The following is a 10,577-nucleotide window of genomic DNA, read 5'->3' as shown; positions in this document are numbered from 1 at the left end:
ATATGTTCATTTCTCTTGTGTACATACTAAGAATGGAATTGCTGGGTCCTGGAGCATATGTGTTTGGTCAGCTTTGGTAGATACTACCAAACAACTCAGAACTTTCACACATGAGATAATTCACTCTGAAGGAAAACAACTATGAATATTAGCGATATGGTGATGGTTCCAACCAGAGAATTCATGCTAGAGGGAAATTCTACAAATATGAAAACTGAGAATCCAATTATAACGCATGTACAAAGGCTTTTAGCCACAGCCCAAACTGTAATATAATACCAAACAAATGTAATAAATGTGAGATTGCCTCTAGCCACAAAAATGCCATATTTGAAATCCAAAAGTCATACTCAGGAAAGGAAGGCTCCTAGCATGCTTCCTTGCATTAGAGAGTTCTAACTGGAGAAAAATCTTATAAGTATAGTAAAGAGAACAGGGGATAATAGCTTTTACCTATGGCCTATATCTTGCTGGATGTGTAAAAATGATGAATATGGAAAAGCTTATGGTTCATACACAACACCATGGAATTCACATTGGATGGGAACTCTAAATGAAATGATCATAAGGGGTGCCTGGGTGGCTCAGTCAGTTGAGCGTCCAACTCTTGATTTTGGCTTAGGTCATGGTCTCAGGGTCATGAGATCAAGCCCTGAGTCAGGCTCCACCCACAGGAGCCTGCTTGGGATTTCTCTCTCCCTCTGTCCTTCCCCACAACCCCCAACACACGTGTGTTGGGGGTTGTGGGGGAAAAAAAAAGATCGTAAGAATGACTTTAGCCATAGCTCACTCCTTATACAACATCAAAAAATTTATACTAAAGAAAGGAAAATTTCAGAAGGGAATAGATGAGGCTTGGAACTCTAACTCTGGGGAAAGCTGCTTCCAGGAAGAAGTGTAACCATCCTGAGATTATAATGCTAGAGAGTCTACATGTAGGCACCTGGTTAATAGCCCCAGCTAAGCTCCCAGCCATCATCCAGTAACATCTGTCAACTAAATAAGCCAGCTGGGACACCTAATCAAGTCTTCAGATGACTGTAGCCCCTACTAACATCCAACTAGAACCACCTGAAAGACCCCAAGCAAGAAATGCTCAGCTAAAGCCTTCTCAAATTCCTGACCCACAAAATGGTTACATTTTAAAAATTAAATTGGAGGGGCGCCTGGGTGGCTCAGTCGTTAAGCATCTGCCTTCGGCTCAGGTCATGATCCCAGAGTCCTGGGATCGAACCCTGCATTGGGCTCCCTGCTCGGCGGGAAGCCTGCTTCTCCCTCTCCCACTCCCCCTGCTTGTGTTCCCTCTCTCACTGTGTCTCTCTCTGTCAAATAAAATCTTTTAAAAAATAAATAAAATAAAAATTAAATTGTATTGATTAAAAGAAAGGGAAATAGGGGCACCTGGGTGGCTCAGATGTTAAGCATCTGCCTTCGGCTCAGGTCATGATCACGTCCTAGGATCAAGCCCCACATCGGGCTCTCTGCTCAGCAGGGAGTCTGCTTCTCCCTCTTCCTCTGCCTCTCCCCACCGCTCCTGCTCTCTCTCTCTCTCTCTGTCTCAAATGAATAAATAAAATTCTTTAAAAAAAGAAAGGGAAAATAATCTCTGAGTATCTATATTATAAAACAATGGTATGAACATTTGGATTCAGAGTCAATGAGCAAAAGTGGTGACCACTAGATTTTTGGCATGAAAAAAAAAATGATCCTGATACACAGTTAAAGATTGGCTGTATTTTTTGTTTGCAATTACATACATAAATAACAACTCGATGACGGGTTCATATGCTATCTTTCTCATTTTCTGGCAGTAAATTATACTTATCAACTTGGTTAGCTTAGCTATGCAAATGCATTCTTCAAAATTTTGCAAAAATGAAAATAGCCCCAAAAGACCTACTGTGGATAATGCAAGGAAACAAGTATATCTTTGAAAGATCCTGTGTGGGGGCGCCTGGCTCAGTCGTTGGGCGTCTGCCTTCAGCTCAGGGCATGATCCCAGAGTCCTGGGATCGAGCCCTGCATCGGGCTCCCTGCTCAGTGGGAAGCCTGCTTCTCCCTCTCCCACTCCCCCTGCTCGTGTTCCCTCTCTCGCTGTCTCTGTCTCTGTCAAAAAATAAATAAATAAAACTTGAAAAAAAAAAAGATCCTGTGCAGAGTCATTTCCCTGATGTTCCATGAACTAAGATGCAGAGAGAAATCAAGATATTGAGATAAGGGGGCACCTGGGTGGCTCAGTTAGTTAGGCATCTGCCTTTGGCTTGAGTCATTTTCCCGGAGTCCTGGGATCGAGCCCTGCGTTGGGCTCCTTGCTCAGCAGGGAGCCTGCTTCTGCCTCTCCCTCTCCCTCTGCCTGCTCCTCCCCCCTGCTTGTGCTCTCTCTCAAATAAATAAAGTCTCTAAAAAAAAAAAAAGATACGGAGATAAGTACAGCCATGTCCTTGTAGAAGGCACTTTCAATGCTTTGAATAAAGTCTAAATGGATTTTTGCTTTCTACCAGCTATTCACATATAAGCTGCTTCTTAGAAAAAGCAGGCCCAATATTTTATGTTTGGTTTGAAACAGCATTGGGCTATGTTCCATACTCCTATATGAAGATTTCTTTTGAAGAAGTTGGGCATGTTCTTTTTCATTAATTTTTATGAATATTTTATGAATGGATACGTATATGAAATGAGGACTTTTCAACTAACCTATTGGTGAATGAAGTTTGGGCAGCTGTTGGGAGTGAATATGATTTTGGATTGCAAGTCCACTTACTCCTAAATATATATAACAGAATAGGAATTAATTCACAAATTCATATTTATACACCTAACTGCAAGGTCATAAGACAAAAGACAGTTAACATGTGCAAAGATTCCATCAGTCCAAAGGACTGACAAGACTCCACAGAGCATATCCACGTAATGTTTTCATTTAAAAGCAAAAGGGGGGGTGCCTGGGTGACTCAGTTAAGCATCTGACTCATGATCTCAGCTCAGGTCTTGATCTCAGGGATGTGCGTTCAAGCCCCACGTTGTGGAGCCTACTTAAAAAAAATAAATAATAAAAAAATAATAAATAAAACCAAAGGATGTGGCTCACTAAGAGAAAGAAAAGGTAGGTAAGTAATTAGGGAGTCAGAATTATTCACGTGCAACCTCCCCAGTGTCCTTATTCACATGCAGACTGCACTTTTTCTTCAGGTTGAACCACTAAGATCTGTGTGAATTTATTTTGGGAGAGCTCAAGGCAGAAGTTCCCTGCAAGGGCTTTTATGCCCATCTGTTCACTCATTACATAATCAAGCTAGGCTATCTAATCATTTACTTGATAAACAAATTGGCTCTGGAGGTCTACAGGGGAGCTTTAGACTTTAGATAGCACCTCACATATCTCTGCCCTTATCTCAATCAAGGGTCAATGCCAGACATCCAAGCATCGTGAACATAATGTTAGAGCTTTTCTAACTAACTACTGTTAACTTTCTCCTATCCTTCTCCAAAGGAAACTATGGCCACTTACCAAGGTAGCTGCATTGGGGAAAAAGACATAATCATACTTTTTAGGAATTACTGAACATTGGATTGAATTGACAAATTTCTGGAAACCCAAAATGTCACTGTGGTCCATCAGTTACAGTCGGGGCTAATGGAGGTCAGGTGACCAATGGAATTTTAGCTCAAGGCTGTCTCACAGTGAGCCCATTGGTCTCTCAGCCCATCTTGCAGTTATTTCCCCAGTTCCAAATGCGTAATTGGAATAGACATACTTGGCAACTAACAGAACCCCATATTAGTTCTCTGACCTGTGGTGAGGGTTATTATGGTAGGGAAGGCCAACTGGAAGCCTTTGTAGGTATAACTGCCTCTACCCACAAAAATAGTAATTAAAAAAAATAATACCACAATCCTGTAGGTATTACAGATATTTGTGGCACTGGACTTGAAAGATGAGTGGTGATTTCCAACATATTTCATTCAAGTCACTTATTTGGCTTACGCAGAAAACAGATGGATCTTAAATGACAATAGATTATCATAAATTTAATCAGGTGGTAACCCTAATTGCATTCCAGATGTGGTTTCGTTGCTTGAGCAAATTAACACATCCTCTGGTATGTGGTATATAGCTATTGACCTGGAAAAATTATTTTCTAGATATCTTTTACTAAAGACCACCAGAAGTACTGTGTTTTCAGGCCAGCAATACCCCTTCACTGTTCTACCTCAGTAGCTGTGTTAATCTGGGTTCTCCAGAGAAATAGAACAACTTAGGGGTTTATACAGACATATACACATCTGTGTATGTGTGTGTGTATGTGTGCAAACCCCTAAGTGGTACCCCCCATATACAGATACATATGTGTGTACATACACATACATGCATATTTTGTATATACACACATGTGTATGCATGTAACATGTATACAAATACACCCCCCCACACACACATATATACATATATTTTTAAAGATTTTATTTATTTATTTGACAGAGAGACACAGCGAGAGCAGGAACACAAGCAGGGGGAGTGGGAGAGGGAGAAGCAGGCTTCCCACGGAGCAGGGAGCCCGATGCGGGGCTCGATCCCAGGACCCTGGGACCATGACCTGAGCCGAAGTCAGACGCCCAACGTCTGAGCCACCCAGGTGCCCCTACACACACACACATATAAAGAAACAGAAGGCAGAGAAAGAGAAAGAGAGATTTAATTTAAAGAACTGGATCATGTTGGGGCACCTGGGTGGCTCAGTCGGTTAAGCACCCAGGGTCCTGGGACCAAGCCCCACATTGGGCTCCCTGCTCAGCGGGGAGCCTGCTTCTCTTTCTCCCTCTGTCCCTCTCCCTGCTCATTCTCTCTCTCTCAAATAAATAAATAAAATCTTTTTTTTTAAAGATTTTATTTATTTGACAGAGAGAGACACAGCGAGAGAGGGTACACAAGCAGGGGGAGTGGGAGAGGGAGAAGCAGGCTTCCCGCGGAGCAGGGAGCCGGATGCGGGGCCTGCCCAAATAAATAAAATCTTAAAAAAAAAAGAAAGAAAAGAATTGGATCATGCAATTGTGGAAGCTGGTAAGTCAAAAATCTGCAGGGTAGTCATGCAGGCTGGAAAACCAGGTAAGAGTTGATGCTGCAGTTCAAGCCTAAAGCAGTCTGCTGACAGAATTTCCTCTTCTTCAAGAGAAGTCAGTTTTCTTTTCTATTAAAGCCTTCAACTGGGGCACCTGGGTGGCTCAGTCATTAAGCATCTGCCTTCGGCTCAGGTCATGATCCTAGGGTCCTGCGATCAAGCCCCGCATCGGGCTCCCTGCTCCGCGGGAGGCCTGCTTCTCCCTCTCCCACTCCCCCTGCTTGTGTTCCCTCTCTCACTGTGTCTCTCTCTGTCAAACAAATAAATAAAATCTTTAAAAAAATTTTTTAAAGCCTTCAACTGGTTGGATGAGGCCCACACACATTATGGAGGGCTATCTGCTTTACTCAGTCTACTGATTGAAATGTTAATCTTGTCTAAAAATTACCTTCAAAGAAACATCTAAAATAGTGTTTGAACAAATATGTAAGTACTGTGGCCTAGCCAAATTGACACATAAAATGAACCATCACAAGGGTATATCAACTCTCCAGCTCTAGGTCATAATTTAATCCACCCACAACTTGATCACATTTCCCTTGCACAAGTCATCATGCTAGGCCATTACATTAATAAAGACTCTAGACATATTAGCAGAGAGTCGGAAATAACTTTGGCAAGAATTCAGGGGCCTTCCACCTCAGTTGAATTTCTATGGATTCAAGGTGGTGCATATTGAGATATCCTTCTTAAAGTGAAGAATCCCTGGGTGCCTGGGTGGCTCAGATGGTTAGGCATCTGCCTTCAGCTCAGGTCATGATCCCAGGGTCTTGGGATCAAGTCCCACATCGGGCTCCTGGCTCAGCAGGCAGCCTGCTTCTCCCTCTCCCTCTGCCTCTCCCCCTGCTCATGCTCTCTCTGTGTGTCTCAAATGAACAAATAAATGAATGTCTCAAAAGAATAAATAAATGAACAAACAAAATCTTAAAAAAAAAATAAAGTGAAGAATTCCCTCCTAGAACAAAAATAGAGCCACGACACATGGCTTTTTGGATTTTAGACACAACGTTAAAAAAAAAAGTAATTTGGATATGCCATTATGACCCCTTTACTTAATGAACTGAAAAACTGCTAGTTTGAGTGGGGCCCAGAATGAGAGAAAGCTCTTCAACAGGTCCAGGCTGTTTATACTATCTCAAATGAGAGTGGTATATTGGAGATTTGGCTCAAGCAGGCCCTGAAGGCAAAGTTGCATGAAGAAGTGGACTAAAGGGGCACCACAGGTCAGTCAATTGAGCATACGACTCTTGATTTCAGCTCAGGTCATGATCTCAGGGTGCTATGAGAATGAGCCCCGCGTCAGGCTCTGCACAGGGCCTGGAACCTGCTTAAGATTTTTTCTCTCTCTCTTCCTCTCCCTTTGCCCCTCCCCACCATGCTCTCTCTCAAGAAAAAAAGAAAATTAAGTGGACTAAATAAATGCACATGATCCCTACACCCCTACTCCTAAGATACTACAACTCCAAGCCCACACCCTATGGTCTCATGGGGAGTGCCCTACAACCAGCTGGCTGAGGAAGAAAAAAATGTGAACATGGTTTACAGATGGTTCTGTATGACATGCAAGTACCACCCAAATAAGGACAGTTGCAGCACTACAGCCCCTTTCTGGGAACTTCCTGAAGGACAATGATGAAATTTTCCCAATGGGAAGAAATGTGAGGAGGCCATCTGGTTGTTTATTTTGCCTAGAAGGAGAAATGGCCAGAAGCAAGTCTATATTCACAGGCTGTGGTCAATAGTTTGGTTGGATGGTCAGGGACTTAGAAGGAACATGACTGGAAAATACGTGATAAGGAAGTCTGGGGAAGTGGTATGTGGACAGACTTCTCTGAATGGGAAATGATGTGATGGTATTTGTGTCCCATGTGAATGCTTATCTCAGCAGAGGAGGATCTTTTTTTTCTAATTTTTTTTTAGATTTTATTTATTTGAGAGAGACAGACATAGTGAGAGAGAGCACAAGTGGGGAGGAGAGGGAAAAGCAGGGCTCCCCACTGAGCAGGGAGCCCGATGCGGGACTCAATCCCAGGACCCTGGGACCATGACCTGAGCTGAAGGCAGACCCTTAACTGACTGAGCCACCCAGGCACCCAGCAGAGGAGGATCTTAATACATGTATAGGAAGACCAATTCTGAGGATATCAGTCAGCCTCTTTTCTCAGCCACTTGTGTCATTACCCAGCGGGCTCATAAAACAAAGTGGCCATGGTCCCAATGATGGAGGTTATGCATAGGGTCAGCAACGTGGACTTCCACTCACCAAAAATGTCCTGGTTATAGCTACTGCTGAGGGCCCAGTCTGCAGAGACCGACACTGAGTCACCAAAATGGCCTCATTCCCTGGGTGATATGGCTTTTCTTTCCCTGCATTCAGTGCTTCCACCACACTACTATCTGTGGACTTATAGAGCACCTTATGCATCACTGTGGTATTTCAAATAACATTTGTTTCTGATCAAAGGGGTCATTTCATAGCAAATGAATTGTGGCAATCAGCCCATACTCATGGCACTCACATGGTCTTACCATGTTTTCCATCATTCTGAAGAAGCATTTTTTTTTCCTGAAAAAGCTGTCTTGATAGAATGTTAGAATGGCCTTTTGAAGCCTCAATTTCAATGCCATTGAGATAGCAATATCTTGTGGGACTGGGGAAGTGTCTTTGAGGATGCTGTATATGCTTTAAATCAACATCCAATATATGGTGCAAATGGGTCCAGGAATCAAGGAGTGCAAATGGAAGTGGTTCCACTCATTATTACCCATCATGATCCACTAGCAAAATTTTTGCTTTCCATCCCTGTAACCTTAGGCTCCGCTGGATTAGAAGCCTTAGTTGCAAGGAGAGGAACGCTTCCACCAGAAAACAATAATTTTTCCATTAAACTGAAAGTTGAGCTGCCACCTTGGGTTGAGGCCACTTTGGGCTCCTCATGCTTCAGAATCAACAGGCAAAGAAGGAGGTTACTGTACTCAGGGAGTGATTGGTCCCGATTACCAAGAGAAATTTGGGCTGCTAATATATAATGAATGTGAAGAATCTTATGTCTGAAATATAGGAGCTCCCTTAGCATATCTCAGTACTACCATGTCCTATGATTAATGTTAATGGAAAACTACAGCTGGGTTCAGGCAGGACTACTAATGGCTGAGACACTTCAGGAATATTTGGTTTATCCTGACAGGAAAGAATCAAAATCCTGAGGTACTTGCTGAAGGCAAAGTAGATATGAAATGTGTAGTGGAAGAAGATACTTATAAATACTAGCTGTGACCACATGACCAATTGTAAAAATGAGAACAGTAATAGCATGCATAATTCTTCATTTTGTTATGTTTGTATACATATTAACCAAATATTTTTGTTTCCTTCCCTCTTATCCCCTTACTGTCAAACATAAGATTTATTAGTAATAGTTAGCTTTATATCACAGTTACAGGATATAAGAGTGACCCTCACCCAAGGACTTTTGCGCCCTCTCTTGGGGAAAGGGTTAATGTGTTTTCAGTTGTATACAAGATAGCGTTTCATATTAGTTGGAAGTATGACTTATTGTCATTTGAAGAGTGTGATTAAAGGAAATGTGTGGGTGCCAAGCTGACAAGCAGTGGACAGTTAAGGTCATTTTTATGTGTCAACTTGGCTAGACTACAGTTATTCAAACACCAATCTAGGTGTTGCTGTGAAGGTATTTTGTAGATGTGACTAAAGTCTACAATCAGTTGGCTTTAAGAGAGATGACCCTAGATAATCTAGGAGGGCCTGATTTAATCAGTTGAAAGACATTAAGGGTAGAGCTGAGGAATTCTTGAAAAAGAAAAAATTCTGCCTGTGGATAGCAGTTTCATCTCATGTCCAAGAATTCTAGCTTGCCCTTCCTGATTTTAGACTTGCCTAGACAGCCCCCACAATCACATAAGCAGACTCACTGCAATAAATCTTTATATATACTGTTTCTGTTTTCTGGTTAAATACTGACTGATATAACAATCTTCCAACCTTTCTTCTTCCAGTCCCCTGACTAGGCCATTTACCATAGGAGTGTGATTATTCTTCTCTTTGGCCTCTCCTCCTGCTACATGAAGTGGAAGACCAAATGCAAAACCTGAAATTTCACCCATTGAGAAAAATGTCTTTCAGAGCTACCAGTGTGAGGCTTCTGTGTAATACTGCTGCTTTCCATGTACATTCACATATAGAGCCAATAGACTGTAAGCCAAGTTCAGCCTTTCTCTTTCTTCCTCAGCTGGTTATATGGGACTCCTATATGTCCATATGAGTGATCTGAGAGAGACACTGGTGGAAGTGATGGGTTACATGCTCATGTAGATTGTGTGCCCTTAGTACTTCTTGTGCACAATTCTGAATGTACCATTTCCATTTTTTTCAAAGATTGCACTGGGCTCATCCAACTTTATCACTTTGTGGTTCTGACAGGACATACCTCACAATGGGCAATTCAGGGTGCATGGTGACTTGGTTTCACATGGTCAAGCATTCTGTCTTCACAGAGCCCAGTAGCACACCAGGAGCTTATTTTAAAAAACTATGCAATTATCTGCAGTGGATGACATGTCCTTGCTCATTTCTGCTCTGACCAGGGCTTGCCATGAACTTCACGTCACATCATTTTCAATCAGCCATATCTCCAACAGTATACAGTATTTCAGATCATATAGCTCAAGTGGAAGCACTATTTGCACCTCAGCTGGGACGTGCTGCTTTACTGTGGTAGGCTCCACTCAAAGCTGGCTGCATTCTTTGTCATTCTGTATACGGGTTTTCTAAAATGTTGAATGTGTTGCTTTCATAGCACAAAGAAGTTTGCCCGGAAGTGCACTTTCTTCTCAATAGTAGAGGATACAAACAGAGTAATTTCCCTTTTACTTTACTAAGTGGCAGGTCTCCGAATCTTTGTAGGTTTTTCTCTCATGCCTTGGGGAACATGTGTCTTAACAAGGCTTCCAATGTGCATGACATCCTTTCCCCATGCTGTCTTAACAAACTGATGTCATCAATGAAATTAATTACTGTAACATTTTTCCAAAGAAGACATCTAAACGGCCAACAGACACATGAAAAAGTGCTCAACATCGCTTGGCATCAGGGAAATCCAAATCAAAACCTCAATGAGATATCACCTCACACCAGTCAGAATGGCTAAAATTAACAAGTCAGGAAACGACAGATGTTGGCGAGGATGCGGAGAAAGGGGAACCCTCCTACACTGTTGGTGGGAATGCAAGCTGGTGCAACCACTCTGGAAAACAGTATGGAGGTTCCTCAAAAAGTTGAAAATAGAGCTACCATACGATCCAGCAATTGCATTACTGGGTATTTACCCCAAAGATACAAATGTAGGGATCCAAAGGGGTACGTGCACCCCGATGTTTATAGCAGCAATGTCCACAATAGCCAAACTGTGGAAAGAGCCAAGATGTCCATCGACAGATGAA

Source organism: Zalophus californianus, chromosome 17, assembly GCF_009762305.2.
Source record: "Zalophus californianus isolate mZalCal1 chromosome 17, mZalCal1.pri.v2, whole genome shotgun sequence".
NCBI lineage: Eukaryota > Metazoa > Chordata > Mammalia > Carnivora > Otariidae > Zalophus > Zalophus californianus.
This window is presented reverse-complemented; position numbering follows the sequence as displayed.